Below are 26,830 nucleotides of genomic sequence, written 5' to 3' on the forward strand. Positions count from 1 at the left end.
AAACCACAGCAAAAATTACACCTAGACTATGAGACAAATATCACCACAATCATCAGAAAGTTGAGCTGTATGGAAATCAGACAACTAAGGAATTAAGGCAGCCACATTCATCCAGATGGGTAGGAGGGGTAAAGAAGCAGAGATGTGTGGAGAGACATGGAGACAGGGAATGGGCAGTCCCACACCCATGTGTGGTGCATAAAAATCACAAGGGATACCTTGGGAGCGAGGCATCCCAGCCCGACACCAGACCACCTAGCCCAGGGTTCTAGTGCCAGGAAGGTAAGTCCCCATAACTTCTGTCTATAGAAACCAGTGGGGTTGGGGCAGTGGAAGAAACTGCAGGATTCTCAGGAGTCTCCCCTTAAAGGCTTTCAGTGGACTTAGGGCTTTTGTAGACTCACTGTCTCTGGGCTCCAGCACCAGGGAAACAACTGGAAGGTCACCAGTGGAATATGGGGAGAAACTGAAGGATATGGCATCAGGGTTAGTTCCAGGAGACAGCTTCCTCCCAGACAAAGCTGCAGAGGCCAGGCAGCAACATTGGGCCTTCTCTGAGCCCTCCCCCATGCAAAGCCTTGGCAGTTACCCAATGCTCCACCCCATCCAAAATGCCAGTGCACTTTTCTAAAATAGGCCACGCTTCTAAGACAGAGAGTCAAAGCAGTCTACCTAATACACAGAAACAGACTCAGGGAGGCTGTCAAAATGAGGAGACAAAGAAATATGGTCCAAATGAAAGAACAGAACAAAACTCCAAAGAAAGAACTAAATGAAATGAAGATAAGGAACCTATCAGATACAGAGTTCAAAGCATTGGTTATCAGGATGCTCAAGGAACTCACTGGATCCTTCAACAGCATAAAAAAGACCCAGGCAGAAATGAAGGTTACACTAAGTAAAATAAAGAAAAATTTACAGGAGACCAGCAGTGGAGTGGATGAAGCCTAGAATCAAATCAATCATTTGTAAAGTAAGGAAGGAAAAAAAAAAACAAGCAATCAGAACAAGAAGAAAAAAAGAATTAAAAAAAAACCAAACAAAAATAGTGTAAGCAGCCTCTGGGACAACTTCAAGTATTCTGACATTCTAATCATAAGGGTGCAGGAAAAAGTTAATCTTTGGTCTCAAGGAATCATATTGTAAACTGAGCATTTTTTCATCTTATTATTATTTTTCTTTGAAGGATGAAATTCTCATTGAAAAGAAGTGTTTTTCCCAAATGTAAAATAAGTATCTTCTTGATCCCCTGCCCTCTCCACCTGGATTCTATTATTGTTCTTTAGCATCCTTGGCCACAGGCCCGCTGTCTTCAACCTTTCTTTTCCTCATGAAAGGTTGAAAATCGCTGCCATAGGCTGATTGTCAGATAACAACAGATTCGGTCGCTTAGACAGTGCTTAAAAAGAACTTGAACTGGAATAATTTAATAGTTAAGCCAGGAAACAAGCTTTTACTTTTTACAATGATTCTATTTTCACTCTTAATTCTGACCATATTGAACGGTTTGCCATTTTCATGAAGAATAAGGTCTTTAGAAATTCTGTATCTTTGCACTTACTTTTTCTGTCTCTAAAAGTGTTCTTTCCATCTTACAGCAATCTGTTAACTCCCACTCATCATTTAAAGGTAATTTTAAGCATTACTTTTTGCTGGAATTGTTCTGTGATGTCTTCATCTGAACCAGGTGACTCTAATCTCAAATCCCATGGCAACCCTTGTGCATTTCTGTCACGCACTGTATGTAAAGGCATTTATTGTGTATATCTTCCAATAGACCTAAATCATTTGGTTTACTAAATTATTTGAGCTTCTTAATAAGAGATTTTTTTTTGCTTTAAAAATACTAAAAAGAAATTGCATGGCCACTTTTACATTGAACTTCAGCAGTTTCATGAATTCTCCAAAACACATTTGTATACTGCCTTACATTCCATGCACCTTGCTGAGCATTCCAAGTGGGCTGCTTATTGTTACAGGGCACCCTGCAGGCATGCCCTCTAACAAAATGATATATTTAGCTGTGAAAACAGAGAGAGAGAAAGAGAGAGAGAGAGAGGGAGAGAGAGAGAGAGAGGGAGAGAGAGAGAGAGAGAGATGCCTTACAGACATGTAGCTCTGGGTGACATTCAGAGAAATATCCTTTGGATCACAGATACAGTCAACTTCTTTGTGACTTTTCTTTTGCTTTTTATAGACATCTAGCTTTTTTGATACCTAAATAGAACTTGGCATCAGTGAATTATTGCCTCCTAGAGAGAGGAAGTAGAGCCTGCCTGTGGGTCAACTCAGATAATTTTCTAAGTCTCTTGCTAATGTTCTGAAACAAGGACCCCCATGATGGTACAGGGATACCTGCAATAGGCTGTCTTACTACCTGTTTTCATCTTGCCTATAGTCTGGTTCATGGTCGTCTAGTCAAAGCATGTTCTTAGAGAATGTCCAGTGTCTTTGTAGTTCACTCTGCTTATTTCCCTTAAATTGCAAGTTGAAAAGTTTGATCCCTTATTCTTAAAAATTCCTCCATATGTTCTGAAGCTCTATGTCACTCAGTTTGATTTTACATAAAATTTAAATAATATCTAATTATCAAGGTTACTGTACAGTTTAGAAATAAAATATGTGAAGTATATTTACTGAACAGAAAATTGTTATGGTAGTTACTATTGTAATTAGAAGCATTTATTCATTAATCCATTTCATCAGCATTTATATGAGCATCACCTATGCATTGTGCACTGTGTTAGATGGAGATCTCATGTATGGTGACATTTACATGCATAACCATTTCTGGCATGATCATGTAAATCATGACCTTCTTCCCTATAGGTATACTTTGTTAGTGATACAAATGAGATTCTGAAACAACTTAATCATCCCAGGAGGTTCTATGGTTTTAATTTCAAGTCCTATAAAGAGAATGGTTTATATTTCAAATAGGGGAATTTCAGACAAATTATTATTGTACCAACACTGACCCCTTGAGTAGTAGGAGATCCTGTGGCGCTTGGGTATCATTAATAAATAATGGAGCGATGGTTTGTTTTCACTCTCTATTTAATCCCAGTATGTGTCACAGTCTATAGTGTATAAGTGGTGTTGATTAAATATTTTTGATTTAATAAGGAATAAATGAACACATGGCAATATTAATGTTCACATTTGTTACTTAAATTGTGAACATTACTTTAGTAATATGGAAATTTTATGGTCATACAGTCTCAGTATCTAGGTACTAGATCTATGAGAAACCAAAAAGAAAACACAGAAAAAATTAATCTAAAAATTATAATCTAAAATTGAATACTGCCACAGATTTGGCTATCTCTCTTACTACCACCAGAACAAAACATATATATCAATATAAAATATATAGATAATAGATACATAGATGTAGTGTGTGTGTATATATGTATATATATACATATACATATAAACACTAGTATATTTATTCAATTCATGTTGTGCCTGTACAGTTTTCATTCATTAAGTGTCACCCACACATCAAATATCTTTGTAAAAAATGTATTTTCAGTAAATATTTTTACTAGTTCTCTTAAAATGACAATATTTATCAAGGCTTTCCCATGATCCAGGTATTGTTGCACGTGCTCCAACTCAGTTCTTATCTCAGTTTTACAGGTAGACTGTTATTCTCCTCATTTGTCAGAAGATGAAAATGAGTTGGGGGAGGGCGATTCCTGTGCTTTAGTTCTACTGTTCAAGGTGTGGAACCTGGATTTAGACCAGACCCTTTGGGCCCATGTTCTGAAACACTACCCATTCAGCCTTTCTGCGTTCACGTGAGATGAGCTTTGTGTTTAACAATATGCTGGACATTCGTAAGGGTATCTCACATCATACTTACTACTTGCCTTTGAGTCAGTCTCTATGTTTAGTCTTGTTTTACAGAAAACTAAAACTAAAATGGGTTCACTAGTATTTGTAGTCACAGAAATAAAATGTATAGGACTAAATACTAAATATCATGCCTTGTGAACAGTGAATCCATACGCAGACTTTTTGCATTATAGCAGTCATCTGACTAACAAATGTTATGTGGGGGGCACTCACAGGAAGGACCTCATTCTCTACTGCCACAAATTTACAAATTAATATTAAAAAAATGCAGGTGTTGAGGTACTTTTTAGAGGGACACATTTTTTCTACTTATTTTTCATCTTCAGTATGATCCTAGTAATTTAAATCTAGACACTCACTCTTAGCAAATAATGTGATAAAATGAAAGCTACTTTAATTTTAAAGTTTACACTAAGATTTTCAAAAAAGGCACTTTGTTTAGTTGCATGCATTACTGAGAGTTCCCTTTCTATATGCATTATATGGAATTCAAGTCTCAGACTCCACCGGAACGTCTTAAGTGTGCGGCAGCACAGCAGCGTCCCTTATTGTGAAGCTGGAACATTGTTAAACACCTGCCCCAGAAGTTGCCTGGATACGACACTTGTCGCATGTTAAGCATCCATGTTAAGGCACTGTAAGTGGGACTGCTTTTTTTTCCCTCTTAGAATAAAGAACTTTGCACCATGCTTATGGAAGAAGTTTTTGATTGTTTACTCAGATTTTTGCTCTGAGTATTGTTTTGGAATTTTATTTTTGAATTTGTTTATCCAAATGCTGAACCTGATAGAGACTTATAAGCAAGTGTAATTTGCATTCTTGAGATCAGTATTTTATATTGATATTTATCTTTATAGAAGAAAATAATCTGGATATTAAAAACTGAGGAAAATTATTAGAGAAGCTACAAAGGAAGACTCCTGCAAAATGTGCAGAAAACGGTCTCAACTTGTTCTCATTTCACTCAGACATTTAACATTGATCTTCACATATCACTCTTGCTCCTGAATCTTATGCTTTTCACCTTCAAGATGGGGATAATAATTCTTCACTCTGTGCTTCACAAGATTTATTTGTTAGACTCAAAACACATGACATGTTAGAAAGTATTTATAAGTCTTACAAGTGGAAAATATTTTTGTTTATGTAGTGAGAGTCATATATTCATTCATAAAATTAGATGGTTAGGTTTCCTGTAACCATGATCAACTGCTTTGCAAAATGTTGCTCTTCAGTAATAAAATAAAACAAGATGATTGGACACAGATGAATCAGTGTTACCCAATCCTATAAATGGAGGAAATTAAAGTGCTTATTCAGCCACAGAGATTTAGCAGTGTAACTTTTTTGGCATGAGGGGCAACCATATATGGATTCTCCACGCACTGTCTAGCATTAGAAATTTCTCCAAAAATATCAGTTCTTATTGCTATGTGCCAAATGAATCAATAAGAATCAATAAGTGATAGTTTGACCTTTTACTTTGCACTAATTCAATTAATGCCCCAAACAAATGTACATGACTGTTGAGCCATTTTTATAGCTCAAGGAAGTGAGGAGCAGAGTGCAGCAAATTGCACATAAGCACCCACAACTTACTGGCATAAAACAACTGTCATTTTTTTCTCTCTCTTGGTTTTGAAGGTCATGAATATCAGATGGGACCAGATGGTATATCTGATGTTCCATGCTCCATAAACTGAGTGACTGGGTAGTATTTACCTGGTAGCTGGTCTGGCCTGGAGGCGTCGAGATGGTGTCACTTATAGGATTGGTGCCTGGCAGGAACAACTAAAAGACAGAGCTCAGATGGGCTCCCCATCTATCCATGTAGCTTTATATTTTTTCCACATGGTCTTTGCAGCAGAAAGTACAGATCCCAAAAATGGTGGCTTAGAGCTCCAAGAGGGTAGGACAAAGTCACCTAGAGCCTGGATCTGGGGCAGCATCATTGCCACTGTGCTCCGTTGGTCAAAGGGGTCACACAGTCCTTATTTTTTCAATTGTTCTTCAGTTACAATCATCCTGAATTTCCCCCGTTGATCTCCCGTTCAGTTCATCTACCCCGCCTCTCTCTCAGTCAAACCCCACCCTGTTGTCCCTGGGTCCTTTATGCATTTTCAAAGGGTAAAACACTTTCCAACTTTTAAAGAGATGGGGGGGAATCTTACACTTTAATGAAGAATTCACAGCCAAATTTAATCTACTGCAATGTTCAAGTCATTTTGGTAAGTATATTATTTTTCCCGAGCAGATGTTTTATGTATTTAGTGAAAAATCCTTTCATTACTTCATCTGGAGGATTCTATTCCTTGATCCATCAGACTAACAGCTTTTGTTTTTTGTGCCGTTTCAAGCATATGTTCGTGCACTGGCCAAAAAACATACTCTGGTTTTCTCACAAACAAGCCTTCAATAAAAACATGAAGTGATCATTCAGTTTCATCAGCCAAATTTTATTGCCTTAGATTTAATTGGTTGGTAAGACAAAGATTTCTAGGTCAAGTATTCCTTCCTAAGGTCACACATAGATAGGATGGTTTTTCCATGATGCTTAAAATAATATATTAAAAATCTAACCATTTTTTAAACATTAAAATCACTTTACAAGGTTCGTACAATTTTCAAACTGCTCTCAAAGTTTTTGTTTTTATTGTTTGACATTTTATTTTCTTTTTTAAGAATCCGAGAGCATTACCATAGAGGATTTCTAGATAAGTTTTTATTGATTCAATTTTAAAACATAACATTTTGCTTTTAACTAGTCTTTATCCCACAAATAGTTTTTAAAACAAAATTCAGAGCCTCACCACCAGTAGTTAGCTCTGTGTTATGTGCTTCTGTGAAAATGAGGATACTAAAATGTATTCCCTTTTTTACAATATTAAACCTTCAACCATAATGCAACCTGGAATTTCCAAAGTACGAACCTTAAAGACTTTCTAATTTCATTGTTCTTTCATATCTTTCATCACCAGAAAACAATGCAAACTCATATATGACAAATTGTATATAACCCTTTGCTCAGCTTGAGTTGAGCAGTGGAATATAACTTCCAAGTATGGGTTAGCAAGTGTGTAGCTCAATGGAACCTGAGGAACCTTTTCAGAGCGTCACTCTGGAGACACTTTTGTACAACTCCTCCAGGCGCGAGAGATGAATACTGCTTTGAGAATTGCTCCGTGGTCCTTTGGGACTCTGTTTCTGGAGACTGATATTTCTCCCAAACTTATATCTTCCTCAGTAGTTGTATCACCAAGGGGACATTATGCAAAACCATACCCACAGAGTATTTGGAGGTTCCCTTTCCTTCCTGAAATAAACAAGAGCATGTTTATGTACTCAGTAGCTCTGCTGTCCCAGGCGTGATGTCTTTATTTCTGTCTGTGATGATCAAGTACCATGAAAGTTCAGTTGCTCTGAGACTTGTGGCAGGTTACTCTGCTTAGCCAATGTACAATTTTATTTTAGTTTCATTAACCAAGGATGGTAATAATAGTATCCAACTCATAGAGCTGATATAAAATTCAACTAAGGCAGTTCATGTACAATTCTTAGCGCAATACCTGCTATCTTATAAATGTTTACTATATTTTGAATAACATAATTAATATCTTAAAGGTCTTCCTCTTTTTAGTATGTCACATTCCTTATATCAACAAATTCTACCACTATATTATCTCTCACAATTCTCTCTTCCTTTCCTTTCTCATTTATGGAGAATTTATACTAATTATTGCAAAGGCCATCTATTTTCCCTAACTCTTAACTTCCCTCTAATTAAGACTTCATGCTTCGTTCAAGTCTGCTTTCTAAAATGATGATCTGGCACATTTCTCACAAAAATTACAAATGTTTTAATAATGTCCCCTTTCCTTCTGGGTTATATGTATTACTTGCCTAGTGTTGCTGCAAATTTTCACAAGCTGAGCAGCTTGGAACAACACATTTAATTTTTTATAGTTCTGGAATTCAGAAATCTAAAAGCAATCTGGTAACAGATCCCTGTTCCTTTCAGAGACTTCAAGGACAAGTCCATTTCCTTGTCTTACAGATTCTAGAGGCTTCTCACACTTTGGGCTCTTGGTTCCCTCAAAGCATCACTCTGATCTCTTGCTCCTGTAGCCACATTTCCTACTACTGACTCGGATTCTCCTGTTTCCCTCTTAGAAGGACCCTTGTGATCACAGTTATTATAATTGACAATATAAGTTACTATATTAATACTATATATCTTGTTCATATAGGATGATCTTCCTTTCTCAAAGTACTTAATCATATCCACAAAGTTCTTTTTACCACTTGAGGTAGCATAGATTTTGGAAATTAGGGTGCAGGTATCTTTGTGTGGCCATTATACAACCTACCATGGCATACATTCAAATCCTTAGCATATTGCTAAGGTCCTTCATCATCTGGTCTCAAACTGCCTTTCACTGCTCTCCTGCCGTCCTGAATATTCTAACTGTATCCTGTGACTTTTACATACATGGCTACGCATTGGACTGTCAGTACAACATTCACTTTCAGTCTATGTGCATTTTCTCGTGTTCTTCTCTCCTCATAAAATGCCTTTTCTATGTATTTTGTACAAAACCCAGATAGAATTTTTGAGGTCTTCTGTGTTTCCACAATGAACTCATATTTGCATTATCATAGAACATATCATGCTGTACCTTAATGAATTATATATTTGTCTACTTTGTAGACTGTGAACAACTTGAAAACTGGATACTTTTTAAAATTTTTTACTCTTATTTTCACAGTAAACACACAAACTGGTAAAAAATGTTTATATTAACAAACCCACCTGCCATACCTTGTTTAAAAATTTAGATAAGTGATGACAGTTCCATAGGCCACAGTTAATTGATTCATTACTTTTTATATGAGATAGGGCTCTTTGTTACCCAAAAAGTAGAAAGCTCCTATAACTGGTTTGTCAAGACAATCAATATAATAAAGAATGTTAGGAAGCTCACAGAATCTCCCAAAAGATAGAGAAATAGGCCTGAGGGCCATCCAGGCAGGAATAATGGCCAAATCATACCATTAGATGGCTCCTGTGGGGCCCAGTGAGACACCGTCGCTGCAAGACACCAGAAATCATGCACTGAAATGTTACCACCAGGACCGTGGCCTTTAAAACACAGACTCTTCCTGTCCCCTTTGTTAGGAAGGTGCTGGAGGGGCTGGTTCCTCCAATGTGCACGTCTGACAAGCATGGCGAACCTTGGACACAACACGCCTGTATGCCAGCCCCACAGAGGTTGGAAGAGCTCTTTCTGACTATATTTCTAGATAAATAAATTCTTTAGGTGAGAAACACCTCCAACTTGAAAATATTCAAAGGTGTTAAGTAATTAAAGAGTTTGGTCATTTTAACTATGCCTTTTACAGAAATAATATAGAACTAGTTAAGTCTTTTTTATAAATTTGCTTTAGGGACAAAAATTGGAAAATAAAACTATAACTTATGAAATAATTACATTTTTCATTTGAAGGGGCAACAGATATCCAAAGAAACATTTATATTCTTTGTTTGGTGAAAATAAAATATTCACTTTTATGTAGTATCCAGTCAGCTGGGTAATGCTATGAGATACTCAGTAAAAATATTGAACAGTGACTCATTTGCACTAAAAGGTAAAAGTTGTTTAGTGTAATAATGTATAGTTCATTAGATTAGTAATAGAATTGTGACCCATTCTCCCTTAGATTGCCAATCAAAATCCATCACTATGCTTTAGAGATGAAAGCAACTCTCTTTTTGACCAGGTTCACTATTTAGTCCTGTCTGAACAGAAATAACTTCCTTTTTAAATGGTTAAAAGTCAGTGGTGGCATAGGATTAAAACATTGGCATTGGAGTCTAATTTTGTATGCTGTGAGCTACTGACTAGTTAAAAAAAAATCAAAATTATCTTGCCTCTATATATGTTGCCATAGATAGAATTCAAGGCTTAGGTTAAATCTCTCATGCCTCTGGTAGATTTAATACTCTGTAAGTAATTAGAAAGATAAATTTCCAAGCATATATATATAATATATATATAATATATATATATATATTATAGTATATATACTATAATATATATATAGTATATATACTATAATATATATATAGTATATATCACATCTGATTTACTGTGAATGAAATGTAAATTTTACATGAGATATTTCCTATTTCTGGCATCGGTAAACTGTTCCCTTTGTGTTTCTAGAATATGCAGTTATAGGGTACAAACAAAGGTTTGGTTCTTTATCACAATTTTTTTGACTTTATGTAAGAAACTGATTTCTCCACTGCTGAGTGCCCTCTTTTGTGAAGTGGACATAATTGTGTTGCTTTCTTTATAGCACAAGTTTCTGGTGAAAATCAAATAAATAATACAAAAAGGAGTTATTTAGAACTTAAAATTCTCTATTCTTACAAGGATCTTTTCTGTGCATATTACCCACATAGCTCAGCTAATGCAGAACCTCAAAGTCAAACATGCCCTTGATAATTTAAGAACCTGTCCTGCAAAAGCCAAAAGATGAGGGTACCTGTTACAGATATTCCCCAAACACTTTTGGCTGACAGAGGTGTGAGAAAAAGGAATGTGGGAAAAACTGTTAGTGGAATTTGTGGGTTTTTTTTTTTTTTTTCAATTTGACCTTTTACAATATATACATGTAGTGATATAGCAAGACACAAAATTTTAAAAAAACTTATAATTAACACATACAGATATGTATGAGTATGTATATACATATACAGAGTGGGGAAAAAGTAGGTTTACAATGGTGAGTATGCAAAAACTCTGTTTTTAAATATTTTATTGCTTATGCTATTACAGTTGTCCCAATTTTTCTCCCCCCCCCATCAAGCCTGCCCCCACTCCCATAGTCCTCACACCACTATCCATGTCCATGGGTCCTTCATATATGTTCTTTGACAAATCCCTTCCTTCAATTAGTCCCCGCTTCCCTCCTCCACTCTTACAGCTGTCAGTCTGTTCCATGATTCCACGCCTCTGGTTCTATTTTGCTCGTTAGTTTATTTTGTTCATTAGGATCCTCTTATAAGTGAGATCATATGGTATTTGTCTTTCAAATACACTAGATCAAGTTGATTTAATTGACATCTACAGAACATTTCACCCCAAAGAAGCAAAATATGCATTCTTCTCAAGTGCACATGGATCATTCTCAAAGGCAGACCACATAGTAGGACACAAAATAAGCCTTAAAATTCAAGATCATAGCAAGCATTTTTTCAAATCACAGTGGATTGAAACTAGAAATCAACCTAAAGAAAAAAAAAAAAACATTCCAATACATGGAGACTAAATAATGTGTTGTTACATAATGAATGGGTGAAAAATGAAATCAAGGAGGACATCAAAAAGTACCTGTAAACAAATGACAGTGAACACACAACAACCTAAAACTTATGGGACACAGCCAATGCAGTCCTGAGAGGGAAGTTTGTGGCAGTACAGTCCTATTTAAAGAAGACAGAAATATCGCAAATAAACAACCTAACCTTAAACCTAAAAGAACTATAAAAACAAAATGAATGAAGCCCAGAGCAAGTAGAAGGAAGGAAATAATCAAGATAAGAGCAGAAATAAATGACACAGAGACTGAAAAAAAAATTCAAAGAATAAATGAATCCAGGAGCTGGTTCTTTGTAGATATAAACAAAATTGATGAATCTTTAACTAGATTTATCAAGAAAAAGGGAGAGAGGGCCCAAATAAATGAAATCAGAACAAAAGAGAAGATGTAACAATCGATACCACAGAAATACAAAGGATTGTAAGAAATTGCTATGAACAAAGATATGCCAAAAAAACTGGACAACCTGGATGAAATGGGTAAATTTCTAGAAACATATGATCTTCCAAAACTGAATCAGGAAGAAGCAGAAAACCTGAATAGGCTGATACAAATAGTGGAATTGCAGCAGTAATCAGAAAACCCCAGGCTCACAAAAGTGCTGGACCATAGATATCACAGATGAGTTTACCAGTCACTGAAAGAACTAACCCCTGTCCTTCTCAAACTATTCCAAAAAATTCAAGAAGAGGAAAGACTTCCAAACTCTTTTTATGAGGCTGGTATTATCCTAATTCCAAAACCAGGTAAAGACACAACAAAGAAAGAAAATGACAGGCCAATATCTCTGATGAGCATAGATGTTAAAACCTCAGAAAACCGGATCCAGCAGTAGATCAAAAAGAACATACACCATGACAAACTGGGATTTATTCTAGGGATGCAAGAGTGGTATGATATTTGAAAATCAATAAATGTGATGCACCACATAAACAAAATGAAAGACAAAAACCACATGATCACATCAATACATGCAGAAAAAACATTTGATAAAATCCAGTGCCCTTTTTGATAAAAACACTCAGCAAGCATACATCGACATAATAACCATATATGAAAAAATTACTGCCAACATCATAGTCAATGGGCAAAAGCTGAAAGCATTTCCTTTAAGGTCAGGAACAAGGCAGGGGTGTCTGCTTTTACCACTCTTATACAAAATAGTACTGGAAGTCCTAACCACAGTGATCAGACAAGAAGAAATAAAAAGCACCTGAATACAATCCATCATCTGTATATTGTATTGTGTGTTCACCACCCCAAGTCCCTTTTCATCACCATTATAGAATTGTACACCTGAAACCTATATAATTTTATTAACCCATATCACCCCATACATTCAATAAAAAAGATACCTAAAAATATTTTGAACTGAATCAGTCGATTGTATTTGTGTGGGGATGTGGCAAAAGGAAGTTATTCTAATATGACTTCTAAACCTTGTGGGTTTGCTTCTTGGGTGTTTTTATTTATTTTTTGTTAGTGAGAAAGAAAGATGTGGAAAGAAACTGTCAAAGAAACAGTGTTTTTATTATTTTCATTTTTTAAATATGTATAGATTTTTAAGTGTGGTCAAGGTGTTCTATCCAAGACTATGAGTCTCCATTCCAGGTTGGAGACATAAATGTGGTCAATGATTGATAGATGAGTGGTACAGATAATTTTTGTGATAGTGCTACAAAAAATAAGAAGACAGGTTACTGGACTCAGGGTTCAGCTCCTAAGACTCTCTGGAAGCTCTGAGTGAGTTAGGTTCCTCATTCTGTGCATGGAGTGTAGGGCTGACTTCCACATGCCGGCATCAAAATGTTGCCTTCCAACATTAGCTCAAGTTTTTGCATTCCTTCTAAAAAAAAAAACCCTATCTTAGATTTCGCTTAATATTCTTTCCAGATTAGCAGTTAAGTGAATACAAGCAAATCTACCTTTTTCCAGAATGTAGAGTTCAGCTTCAAGTAGTAAATTCATTTATATTTAAAATTAGGTTAGCTCTCTAGCTGACTGCCATATTTTGTAAATGTTTTAAATTTTTTACTAAGTAAAAAACTCTTCTGATTTTTTTAATTCTCCTACAGAGAAAAAGGATGAATAATTATTAAATGTGAGATAGATGATCACACTTCATGTGCAAATAGTTTCTGATATGAAATACTATTTTATTCAGGATATTTATAATTTTTATGACATTGAAATGAAATTATAATTTATAATATTTATGAAATTAAATAAAATATGACCAGTTTATTACAGTGGGATTTAAAGATCTTACTTTGGAAATGTGAAAACCCATGCTAAAATTCCAATTTTGCTATTTGCTTCTTATGTGATCCTTTGGGTAATATTCCTAATTACTTCAAAACTCATTTTTTCTCACTAAAAATGGTGACATTGAGGGGATACTGTATATATTAAATGAGGTAATGTGATTGACACACTTAAAACTGCTTACCAAAGTCTTAATAAATAGTAAACTTTATTATTGTTGTGTTTTCCTAAGAGGCTTATTTCATATATTATGGGCATCTAAAATTAATTTAATTTTAGGCATATGAGTAAGGACTATTAGACTGATACCACTGTGGCAATACAAGAATCTTCATCTATTTCATTCATTGTTGTAACTTAGTACCTAGTAACATTCAATACAATTATTTCTTAATTAATGTTGAATGGATAAAGTTAATTTCTACTTGGCCATTCATTTAATTATGCTATAAATGCTACTTTCTATGATAAAGATGTCTTGAAAAAGGTATATAATTTCAATAGCCAAAATATTTGGAGGAGTCCATTTCCCAACAGGAAGTATCCATATTAAATTTTAATTTTAAGTTAAGCTCAAACATAAAAAAAATCAGAATAATAATGCATACTTTTTGGTTTCCAGAAACACTTTTGTTCCCAGTCCTCAAATTGATGTTTAGGTATAACACAGAAATGACTGAGTATTCCCAACAAAATGAAAGCTTTAATAATATCATGGAATAATTTTTAGTTTTTTAGATTTTGTCCTACAATAAAAGACTCAACAGAAAATCTTGATAGTTTTAAGTGTGACTCCAATAAAATTAATGTCTTTCTTCTCTGAACTGTTATTTTTCTTTAATTAGATTATTTCCCTAAGCATTTTATGTGCCATAAACTCTAGCTTTATGTTTATTTAGGCACATAACATGTTTCCTGAGAAACTTAAAATTTCCCTACCATGGGGATTCCAGTAAAGGAGTCTTGTTTATGAAAGAATACAGACACTCGCCCTGGCTGGTGTGGTGCAGTGGGTTGGGGTGCCAGCCTCCGCTGGAACCAAAGGGTCATGGGTTCTATTCCCCTTCGACACATGCCTGACTGTAAGGGGTGAGTGAGAGGCAACTACACATTGATGTTTCCTTCTCTCTTTCTCCTTCCCTTCCCCTCTCTCTAAAAATAAATACATAAAGTATGTTTTGAAAAGAATACTAACAATAAAATGATCATTGTGTTATGTCTTTTATTTGTATATTCTTAATCCCCAGAAAAAAGTAAGTTAGCATAAAAGACATAGTGATTCCATCACTTTGGAGCCTAGGGGGGAGGTGATCATGGAGAGGTCATTTAACATTTCTAAACTTCAGATTGCAATCTGTAACATAGGGATAAAAGTAGTATATACACCATAAAATGTAGGGAGATTACATAAATTAAGGAAGAAAAAGTGTTTAAAAGAGGGCCTAGAACAGATTGATCATCAATATTTTTGTTAGTACTATTCTTTCTACCAATACACTTTAGAAATTACAAAGAAGATTGTATCTCACTAAAGAAATGCATTTCTGATCAGTAGGGTTATCACTGAGGGAAATGGAAAAAGTAAAACCCAGAAGGAAGGGAAAAACATGAAGAAATCATTGCGTTCCAATCACACTGAGGTCACATTTGTCAACAGAATATACGGAGGATGGTGTGAGAGGGATTCTGTTACTTTTTACTTGATTCCTAGACATATAATTTAAAAAGGCCATGAGCAAATGAGACATATGTCCTTGGGTTAAGAATCACAACCAAAACAGACCTGGTTATTTGTAAGATTTCTAATTGTTCCCAGACTTCCTGTACTCATCTGAAAAAAAAAATAACATTTGGGTTATTAAGCAAATTAAATGACTAAATGTAAAAATTGGTTCTTAATAAGTTACTTCATTTTATTCTTTTCTTATCCCTTTTCCTTTCTATAAGCAGGATTATTCATCCACACTCACCCATTTGTTTCCCTATCCCTGTCTGTAGGATCAGATCAGACTTTGATAGTTAAGGAGAGATGACCAGTGTATTTTAACTAGTTATTTTAATCTTTGCAGTGTACTGGTCTGGAACCTACCCTAGAATAGTTACAAAACAAGGAACCTGTAACCTATCATATTTTTTAATCTTTACATTTATTTATAATTTAAGTGTATTATTATTGAACTATATTTGATAAAATTATAAGAATCTTAAAAGTGTACAACATGATTTGATATACGTATTGACTGTAAAAGGGTTCCCCACAGTGAGTGGTTAATACATCCATCACCTCACATAATTCCTTTTTGGGGGGGGGATGCGGACCATTAGGTTTTAATCGCTTAGAAAATTTCAATTATACAATACAGTGCTATCAACTATAGTCAGCATATTGCGCATCAGATCTTCAAACCTGATTCATCTTAAAACTAAAGGTTTAGACCCTTTTCCTAACTTCTCTGTGTTTTCCCCACCCATAACCCATAGCAACTCCTCTACTCTCTATTTTCTGTTTGACTTCAACTTTTCTTTTTTTTTTACATTCTACATAGGAGTGATATCATGTAGATTTTGTCTTTCTCTCTCTGGCTTATTTCACTCAGATTAATGTTGTTTGGGTCTATTCACGTTGTTGCAAAAGCAGGATTTACTTCTTTCTTAATGCTAAATGATATTTTATTGTATATGTATATGTGTATATATAAAATCACATTTTTTAATTCATTCATCCATTGGCAGACACTTAGGTGGTTTGCACACTTTAGCTCTTGAGAATACAGCTACAGTGAATATAAGAGTGTAGACATGTCTTCAAGGTAAAGGTTTCATTTTATTGAATATATACCTACAGAAGAGGGATTGCTGGATCGTGTGATAGATCTATTTTTTTGTGTGCTAGAAATGTGAACTAAAATTCAAATTTTAACAATCAGAAAATGTATAAAATATCATTTATATCCACTAGATGAGCAAAAGTTTATAATATAATATTGATAAGATCAAGGATAAGCAAGTGTTTAAATATCTCTTAAACACTGTTGACAGCAGTATAAATTGGTACAACTTGTTATTGGAAAATAACTTGGTACTACCTTTTAAAGATGAAATTTTTAATATATTCAATGTTCCAGCAATTGTACCACCAGTCATATATTTTCAGAAACTTTGTACATGCATCAGAAGGCGTGCACAAAGTTGTTCCCAGCAGCACCATTTCTAACCACAAAAATCTACAAGCAAGTCCAATGACCAATGCCAGGAAAATGAATAAATTATTTGCCATATACATGGTGAGGCAAAAGTAGGGTTAGATTATATTTTGAATTTCTTGAGGAACCTCCCTTCTGTTTTCCATAATAGCTTGCCCCAATATGCACTCTCACCTACATTGTAAAATGGTTCCATTATCTCCAAACTCTTGCTAGCGTTTGTTATCTCTTGTTTTGTTTTTTGTGGGTTTTTTTGATAATGGACATCCTAACAGGTAGGAGGTGACATCTCTTTATATTTTAAACTACTAAACATATACTGGATCCAATCTAATACTAAAGCTTACACAACCTTAGCAAAACTTGCTTTAGATCCTTACTTCTACCTACACATAGTTTAAAAAATGGCAGACAGCAATGTGAAAAATCACTTTCAAACCTCTTAACTTGTTCAAAATAACGACATGGAAACAGCCTTCAGTTCAGCTACTTCTGACCAATAGACTGGCCTCTTTAAGGCTCAGATTCCTCATCTGTTAATGAGAATGCAAATATCCATCTTGTCTATCGTAATAATAAATTCCTCATTTGTATTGGGTTGGCCAAAATATTCTTTGCTTTTTCTGTAAGATGGTTCTAGCAACACTTAGCTGACTTTAACTTCATTTGAAACAATTTTGTTAGATTGTATTGTGACAGCTGTCATATCAATGCACACTTAAAAAAACTTAGCAGAATTTGTGAATTTTTGTGTAGCCATTTTAATACTGAAAACGGAAGAAATAAGCAACAGTTTTGACATATTTTATTTTAAGAAAGGTCAAAACACAATTGAAACCCCCCAAAAAAGATTTGTGCAGTGCATGGAGAAGGTGCTATGACTGATCAAATGTGTCAAAAGTGGTTTGTGAAGTTTTGTGCTAGCAATTTTTCACTGGGCAACACTCCATGGCTGGGTAGACCAGTTGAAGTTGATAGTGAGCAAATCGAGACATTAATTGAGAACAATCAATGATATACCATGCAGAAGATAGTCAACATACTCAAAATACCCAAATCAATAAAATTATTGGTGAAAATGAAAAATGTATCTTTTATTTTATGGAAAAAACTAAATAGACTTTTTGGCCAATCCAATGCTTATAATAACAATTAAATAATAATAATAATAATAATAATAATAAGTGGTTTGTAGTAATTTTTGATAACTTTTACTAAATAAATGATTGAATAAATGGATAAATGAATAAATCCCATGTGCCGTTGTTCCTGACATCCAGTATTAATGTTATACCCCATTTCTTTTAAATGGATTAATTTTGCTGTATTTTTCATATAAGATTGGTGCAATAAGTTGTTTTTGCCAGGTTAAGTCTAGAGAATTCTAGTCCTACATATGGAATCTTGCTTTTGGCTTGTATCTTTTTATAAGTTAATTAATTCCTCTGGTCTGAACTTCACTACATTATCACCACTGAACTGGACACGTTTTAAAATTATTTTTTCCTCCCAACGACAACTACTTACTAGCATTAATTCCTAAACACTATTTCTTGACACCCACATAAACTTTGTCCCAGCAGCAATAGTTCATTTGTACCTCAATTTCTGCCTTGCTAAATTTCCACTCATACCTACTTGTGCAATTGGAGGTAGCCAATATTAAAGGCTGAATTGTATCCCCTGTCCTCAAATTCATATTTGAATTCCTAATCCCCAGTGAATGTTATTGTATTTGGACACAGGGTTGTTAAGGAAGTGATTAAGTTAACATGATGTCATTTGGGTGGGCCGTCATCCAATATAGCTGGGTTCCTTATAAGAAAATGAGATTGGGATACAGGTACATATAGAAGGAACCCCATCTGAAAACCCTGGGGGAAGATGACCATCCAGAAGTCAAACAGAGAGGGCTCTGGGTAAACCAACACTGCTAACACCTTGAACTAGAAAATATTGTCAACAGTAAACTACTAAGAGGTAAATATTAATTTAATTGCTGAAAATTCTAGACTGCATTGCCAAAATGACAGTTTGTAATAATCTATTGAGGGTAGTTATCCATTAAACAATCATGGTTTGTCTTAATCACTAAGTATATGTTATACTATTTTTACTGTATTTTCTTTTCATAGGGAAATGTCAAAGTCACATCTTAAGTTCACCAATACTTCTTGCGGTTAAGTTGGTGAAATATGGGATGTGCAATAAATAAAATGCTGGAGGCTGGTACAGAAACAAATGCATTATTCTGTATTTTTCTCTTCATTCTGTCATTAAATATAACTCCTACATTTGTCTTTACCTGTTTTCTATGCAAAGAATTTCATAGAGTTAGTGGTCTCTATGAGACTAGTTATTTCTAGAATTCTATGACTTATGTTACATGTGACATTTAAGCAGGAGTAAAACACAAATGTGTACCTGAAACTAATATAAAATAGTATTGAAAATCAACTGTAATTTAAAAATAAAAAATATTAAAAGGAAGTAATTAATTGTGAATTTGCTATTCAGCTTTCTCTACGTATTTGAATGTTCCAGTAATGATGGCTACATGTGGACCAACTGCAAGAAAGTCATATTTAAAATATTCTAATATTGACCAAAGTGCAATTAGAAGCCATTAAAATGACAAACATTGGACATGGCATTACTAACCTGAGCATAAACTGGAAAAATCCATATGCTAGCAATTTTAAAATAATTTAAATTAAAAAAAAAACAAACTCAGACATTTAAAGCCATTCTGCTTTGAAGCCAATAAAATCCACTTGCATGATAAAAAACACAAAGAATTGGTTATTTATTCTGCAGCTGAATAAATCCCCCTAGATTCCTAGGCAAATAATCAACTCTGAGTTCTAACTTATTTAGAAGGAAATAAAAAAACAAAGATTTGTTCCGTAAATGTCTGCTTATAAGAGTGAGGGAACTGAAGCTTAGGGAGATTAAAAATTTGATTAAGGACACATCTAATTAGGAGAAAAAAACAAGATCTGGACTCATATTTATTATGACCTCTGTTTCTGTTCCCCTTGTCCTTGTAGCACTTACTATACTGCAAGCTATTAATGTTTATGTTGTAAAATTTGAATGCTGGTTCAAATATTTAATGTAATGAACTATGTAAGTCCTCAGTTTCTTCACCTTTAAAATGAGGATAATACATTTAACATTTTGAGCATTTTGTTGATTAAATATTATATTATCATTATTAAGAATTGAAAATAATACAAAGCAAAGCATAGCTAAAATAATTTTAAAACTGACAGTGTTCACAATGATGATTATATCTAACACCTTCATTTTGCAAATAAAATACTTAGGGAAATGTCTTGTGATAATTGTATTAATTCTCATTCACAGTGAAAGAAAATGTGTGTGCTTGAAAATCTGGAAAAAAAAAGGAGGTTGAATACCTTGAATGGCATTTCAAGACAACTCAGAACTGTCATTTTAATAAACACTTTTTAGGTAATAAAAGAAGATCTTTTTCTAGAAGACATTTTGGGTTATTGACTATAACAATATAAAATACAAGATGCAACATATAAAATATGAGTACAATAATTACCAATAATATATAATATAAAATATATAAACAATATATGAGGCCTGTGCAGAACAAGTCCAGTCATTGTTAATATAATGAGAATGGTTTGTGGGACATCAATGTAACCTGGTAGCCAAGGAGAGAGGACTGAAATTTGCAGGCATGAACAATGACAACTTCACTGTATGGTCAGTTGGGGGCTATAGACACTGTTGAGCGAGCATGAGTGGCGAGGAATGGAAGGAGAAAGCAGCTTTGCAGTTGAAGATCAGCGCTCAGTGTAAAGGTCAGCTTCTGGAAGGCTGGCCCCTGGTGGAGTCAGTGTCGTGGGGTAGAGCAGTGCCAGGGCCGGACTGGGGTGCTCTACATCTCATTCAGGTCAGGCAGAGTCTGGTCCAGCATCCCTGTGCACAGAGGAGTTCCTCTTTGGTGCATTTCAGGTTATCTTCCAAATCATCAGCTGTCTTTTCCAGCGTGGCTACCTGATCTCTCAGCCAACTCATCACAGGTCTCTGCCTCCTTGAGTTTATCAGTAAGAATCTTTATCTCTTACTCATATTTGCTTACTTTTATTCTTTTTTTGAGAGTACTTTTTGTTGTTTTCTTTTTTAAGATTTTTAATTAATTATTAATTAATTAATTTATATTCTTTATTATATATATTTTTCCTTCAGCAGCACTTGGCCACTTCAGGGTCTGGTCCATCAGTCTGATCTGATCATCTATCTCTGACAATGGGATTCTGTCAGCTGCCAGCTCAGCTGGGTCCTCTGTGTATTCCAAGTGTTCCTCAATAATCACCAACTTACAAGGCACCTCTTCGCACTTCCTATCTGCCTCTTCTGCAATGTGCTTAGCTTCTTTGAGTTGGATTTCTTGGAGTTCCATCTTTTCTTCATCTTTTCAAGCTCAGTTTTCAATGACCTTCATACCTCTCTGGCTTTCATCAGCAGCTTCCTCAGCTTTCTCCAGCTTTTGAAGGGCAGAGGCCAGGCCCTCCTGAGCGCCCTCCAACTCCTTTTCAACAAGCTGGATCTTGCGGGTCAAGGAGGCTACCTTAGCCTCAGCGTGTTCCAGGACCCACTTTCTCCCTCCAGTTCCCGCTAGAGGTGCTTGGACCTTTCCTCTGCATCATGGGCCCATTGCTGTAGAACTTGGAACTTGAGTTCCACCGCCTTGATGGTGGTGATCCCTACCACAGTGCCAACACTGCCCCCCACCCCCCAGCTTCCCTCACCTCCCCCACCACCACCCAGTCCTGCTCCCCTTGTGTTTCCCGCCTCCTCCACTTGGCGCTGCAGCCAGCCACTCCTCCTAATTACAAACATTCTTAATTCCTACCCCCCTTCCCTAGTATCATTACTGCTATTCATTTTACTTATTAGCTATATTTATCAAATAAGTTGCCGCTGTTATTATTTTGAACAAACTTTTATTTGTTAATTAAAATAAGAAAAAGTTAAAGTATTTTATAATTAGTTATTCCTCTTCTAATGCACTTTCTTTCTTTATTTCAATCTGAATTTCTCTACCTTAATCTAATCATTTAATCATCAGAGTTATATTCTTACTATGAGTTTACTAATTAGTTAATTGAGTGCTAAAAACAACAGAAATTTATTCCTTATGTTTCGGATGCTGCAAATCAGATACCAAGGTATTGGCAAGTACTTCTTTCTGAAATCTGTAGGGAAAGATTATATATGATATGATATGATATATACGATATAGATATGATATAATATATAATATAGAAATATATTGTTATATATGTATATATATATAATTTTGTTTGTTTGTTTGCTGCTTCTAGCTTCTGACAGCCCCAGGTGTCCCTTGGTTTATGGCAGCATAACTCTAATCTCTCTCCCCATCTTTACATGATGTTTTACCTTTGTCTCTTTATAGCACCTTCACACCATGTGTGTCTGTGAATCCATGTTTCTTGTGTTTAAAAGAAGTTCAGTCCCATTGTATTAGGCCCATTCTAATGATGTCATTTTAACTTGATTACCTCTGTAATGACCCTGTTTCCAAGTAAGTTCCCTTTCTGGGGCAATAGGGTCCTGTGGATTAGAACTTCAGCATGTCTTTTTTGGTGGGATAGATAAAATCCAGCTGATAATACTTAATATCTCTCATTTTATGTCTCAAACACTGTTAAACATAAATGAAAAGTATTTTATTCACTTTTTATTTCCCATAACTACATAAAACTATACATAATTAAATTATAAGAGATGGAAAGCTGGCTGAGAGCTATGGTTGTTGTCTATAGAAAAATGTGTTATAAAAAATCATCTTGGAAAGAAGTTTTTTCTTAATGCTGAATTACATAAAATTCCAGTTGAACTAAAAATCTTGGCTATTTTTCTAGCAGTGAAATCTCAATTTTTTCCTAAAGCGAGTGCATGATGCAAGAGAGTCAGTGCATGCTTGATAATGAGGAACTGCAGGAAAAATGTGGCTCCAAAATATATATTTGTTTTCTTTGCATTATCTGTGAAACTTCACTCATTTCACAGTTCAATTCAAAATCCTATCGCTGAGATTTCACATTCATGACCATCGATCTGTTTGTAGCCTGGGATGCCCACATCCCCTGCAGAATCATTAATTTCAGAATATCAATATCATAGGGGGAAAAAACCTTATTTATCTTTTATCTTTATGGCCTATGTTTTAATTGACTGGAATGTGATCATGAGAAATTGCAAGTAATTAAAAGTAGGAAAGTTCCAGTTAAATATAAAACCTATTATAGTCATTATAACAGTATTGAATGTATGTATAAGATATATGCGTATTACTATACATAAAGTGTCAAAGAAGGTATATTTTGTTTATATTTAAATACAGCACAGTATACTTTTAATCTATTCATTTTGTATTCTCCTATAATTCTATCATTAAACATGAAATTTATTTATCATCAAGTGTCATTGAAACTATGTTTTTTTTAGGTAAATTAAAAGGTGAAAAATTAAGTTTTGATATTTTGTTCAGTGGTTAACATCTTACATACTGCACATCATTAATAATTACTGCAACAGTTAATTCCAACTATAAAATACCTTTCTCCCTACAAGTAAGACTATTGACATATTATAAATGATTAGACTAAAATGAGAACAATGTATAAAAACTCACTTTCTATTAAAATAAACTATATGGCAGCTATATCTAACATTATTTAAAATTTGTCAGTTATGAGGAAGTACTTCTCAAAAATATGTTTGGTCAGCATAATATTAAACTTAATAAAGAAGTTATATGGTAATGAGCGTTACAAAATAAAATAATAGGGACACTTTGGAATATGTTTTCATATTTTTTCCTGTCTCCTGTGAAATAAAATCACATTAACAGAGTTCACATACATATGGAGACTCTGCACTAGGAGAAACGCCTGTCTTTCTGTCACAGGATAATGCCCAAAACTTCTCGCCATGTTCTGAATGACACAGCATAGGCACCTCCCCAGGGTAACTTGTATTTTAGATATAACTGCCACATTGTAATAAGTGTGATTTGCCTTCCAACTAACAGTGTGCAAAGAAAGTTTTTAAAAAATATTTTATTTCTCATTAAATATTGTTTTTGATCTCATCAAACTAAATGAGAAATCTGTCACATTTTTGTTTTTACAATCATTTTTTTTTTCATTTGCCACCTTGCCTTTTATCTTCATATCAAAACATTAACAATTTCGGAAGGAGTATGTCACCCCTCCTACTCCCCAACTCTCCTTTGAAAATTCTTTTTAATATTCTTCGTCAGGCTAAGGAGTCACTGACAAAGGCTTATTGACTCTCTTCAATATATCAACTATAAAAGAGTAATACAAGATTGTTCCTTTCCCTTTCTTAAATTCATTTAAAACCTTCTCCTCACCTTTAAGATAAATTCAGACTCTTTTGTCTTAGCCTTAAATAGCTTATCTGAATAACCCCTACCTACCTTTTCTACTTCATTTCGGATCATTCTCCCCTAGCCCATTGGGCTGTAGCATAATGTGCCTTTTATTCTTGGAACTGGTAAAATGCATGTCTTTCCAATAACTAACTGGAGTGTTTGTCTCAGTTACATTTGTCTAATGATGTAGTACATATTCTTGATGTTTCACACAGATTCCCCTTTACTAGGCTGGTTTACCTGTCCACCAGCCACTTTGGAGTTTAGCTATTAATTCTGGAAAGGTGTCCTCAGCAACTGAAGTCACTTTGCCCAGATACAGCCAGGTGGTAATTGTGCTTTCCCAGAGAGACAGCCTCAGCCAATGAGTAACTGATATGGGAGCATGAAGTCCGGCCCTTGAGTCTCAAGATGCTAACAATCCTGGAGAGCCATTCATGCTCCAAAGCTATGGGATCAGGCTGTACCTAGCTTCTTATCCTGACCAATTCTAATTTCTTCCCTCCCGATTTCTGTTTCACCTAAAGCACATTCTTGAAAAGAACTCTTACATAAGAAATCCCATCTGGGACACTGCTTAGAGAATACGACCCAAGAGAGTTGGTCCTAGACATACCCCCAAAAAGTGAACTTTAAGGAGGGAATTCTAGATTTGTATAACTTGTTTCCTGAATGGCCGTGACCACCCTATGACGGGCACTGGGTAAAGCACTGACAGTCGTTGGCATGCTCTAGAAGTGTGACTGTGGAAACATTCCATTTTTGTAAACCAGGATGAGATCAGAGTAGAAGACATTCTACCTTGCGTGATGTTCCTGACAGTGGAGGTGCCTGAGGGAAATGATTCCCACAAGCACTGTGGAGTTGGGCGGATACTGTTAAGGCCATGGGTTTTTTGCCATCTGTTTTTCACACTTTTTAAAAATGTGAGCATCAAAGGCATTTTTGAAAACTTTCCAATCTACCTTAAGTTTGTATATCTGGAGGGCAGATATTACAGCCTCTGTACATAAGTAGAAAGTATCACTACTCAAAATGTGGTTTGCATATGGAGATTGATGATGTCATACACATACCAAGAGATTATGAAAAGATTTATTATTTCCATATATTTATTATTTACAAGAAAGCAGTACAGCTTCCCAGCAGATCCAAAATGTCTTGAGAGACCAGGGGAAGATGCTGGTTTCGAAGCTGTCTTGTAGTTAGGTGATGGAGCCATGTATGTGACTTGAGCCCTACCAATACTAGTTAAGGCAGCACCCAAGCTTTAGTATAAGACTGTGAGCAGAAAGGAAGGAATGGAGAGGTTAGGCTTGAAAAATGTCACCAGACTTAAAACATCTGATTCAGAGCCTCTATCACAAAACACTAAACTGAAAAATTGTGCTTTATTGGAAGATTGACAGGAAAAAAATGATCAAATATCAGTCTAGGCTAGCAATTTTCAGCCTTTTTCATCTCATGGCACATGAAAACTAATTACTCAAATTCATCTACACACCAAAAATGTGTTTTTAGCTGATCTGACCAAAAAAAAAGATATAATTTTGATTCATTTATACCAGTGACTATATTTGTGTTGGCTGCTGTTATTTTTTAACTAGACAATGTAAGTGAAAAGAAGTCAGTGCCCCTGACTAGTCAGGCATTGCATGCCCTAAAAATTCTTGTGGCACTTCAGTTGAAAATCACTGGTCGAGGTCACTGTTTCCTGCCAAAGTCATGGTTCTGATAGGGAAGAAGAAGGGTGCGTTGAGGGTGGAGATTTCTGTGTAGATGCATGTGAGTCTCTTAAAACAAATTATTTTTCTGAACCTCCTGGGTTAACAAAAGTGGCTTCCTTTGCTCTGTTAAAAATTGGTTTGAAAAACAAGCCTTCTTCAACCCTATAATTGAAGGGAAGCTTCAAATAAGGTGAATGTCTTTCAATACTGGCCTTCCTAAACACATCTCACTTTCTCTCATGGCATAAAAGCAATAACCAAGGTCAGATTTCAGCATGATCTGTCTGGGAAAGTGCTGGATCTGCTAAAAGAGGAATTTTGTACTAAAGAAGCTGTAGCACATAGCTAGCATGTACTTGGAGGATGTGGCTGAATAAGACTGGCTGAGAATCCTTTAGTACTAGATCAGAGGTGAGCAGAATATAAAGCTGGATAAAGGAGATCTGGTTGATATAGATACACTGTTTCATGCCTTAGGATGCAACGTTTTGGCAGAGGCACCTGGATCTTGTTTAACATGCTGATGAGATGACACCTGAAAGATTGGGGAGAGTGATGGTCCACTTTAAATGTAGTATAGATACCTGACCTTCCATGACATGCTTGGAGGAAAATACCAAAAAGCTTAGAAAAATAGGAATCCCTAAAAAAAAAAAAACAAAAAACTACCATATAGCTCTGGAAAATTGAGTGGCTGACTATATTTATTCAAAAGTTGTAGACAAGGATTTCTTAGCCTCAGTGCTGTTGATGGTTTGGCATTGATCCACGGTTTTCACCGTGGATGTTGCAATCTACCCTGTGCGTTGTAGAATACTTAGCAACATCCCTGGCCACCTTCATAGGAGCTAAAGATCGAAGGAGAGATAAAGACTTTCACAGATGAACAAAAGCTGTGGGAGTTCACAGCTACTAGA

General features: G+C 35.2%; 1 pseudogene; it reads right to left on the bottom strand.

Annotated features, from left to right (window-relative positions):
* Nucleotides 1-20,620: 20,620 nt before the first annotated feature.
* The window catches only part of LOC114491589, a 39,895-nt pseudogene continuing 33,685 nt past the window's right edge, over nt 20,621-26,830 (bottom strand).

The sequence above is a fragment of the Phyllostomus discolor genome, chromosome 1 (assembly GCF_004126475.2).
Source record: "Phyllostomus discolor isolate MPI-MPIP mPhyDis1 chromosome 1, mPhyDis1.pri.v3, whole genome shotgun sequence".
Lineage (NCBI taxonomy): Eukaryota > Metazoa > Chordata > Mammalia > Chiroptera > Phyllostomidae > Phyllostomus > Phyllostomus discolor.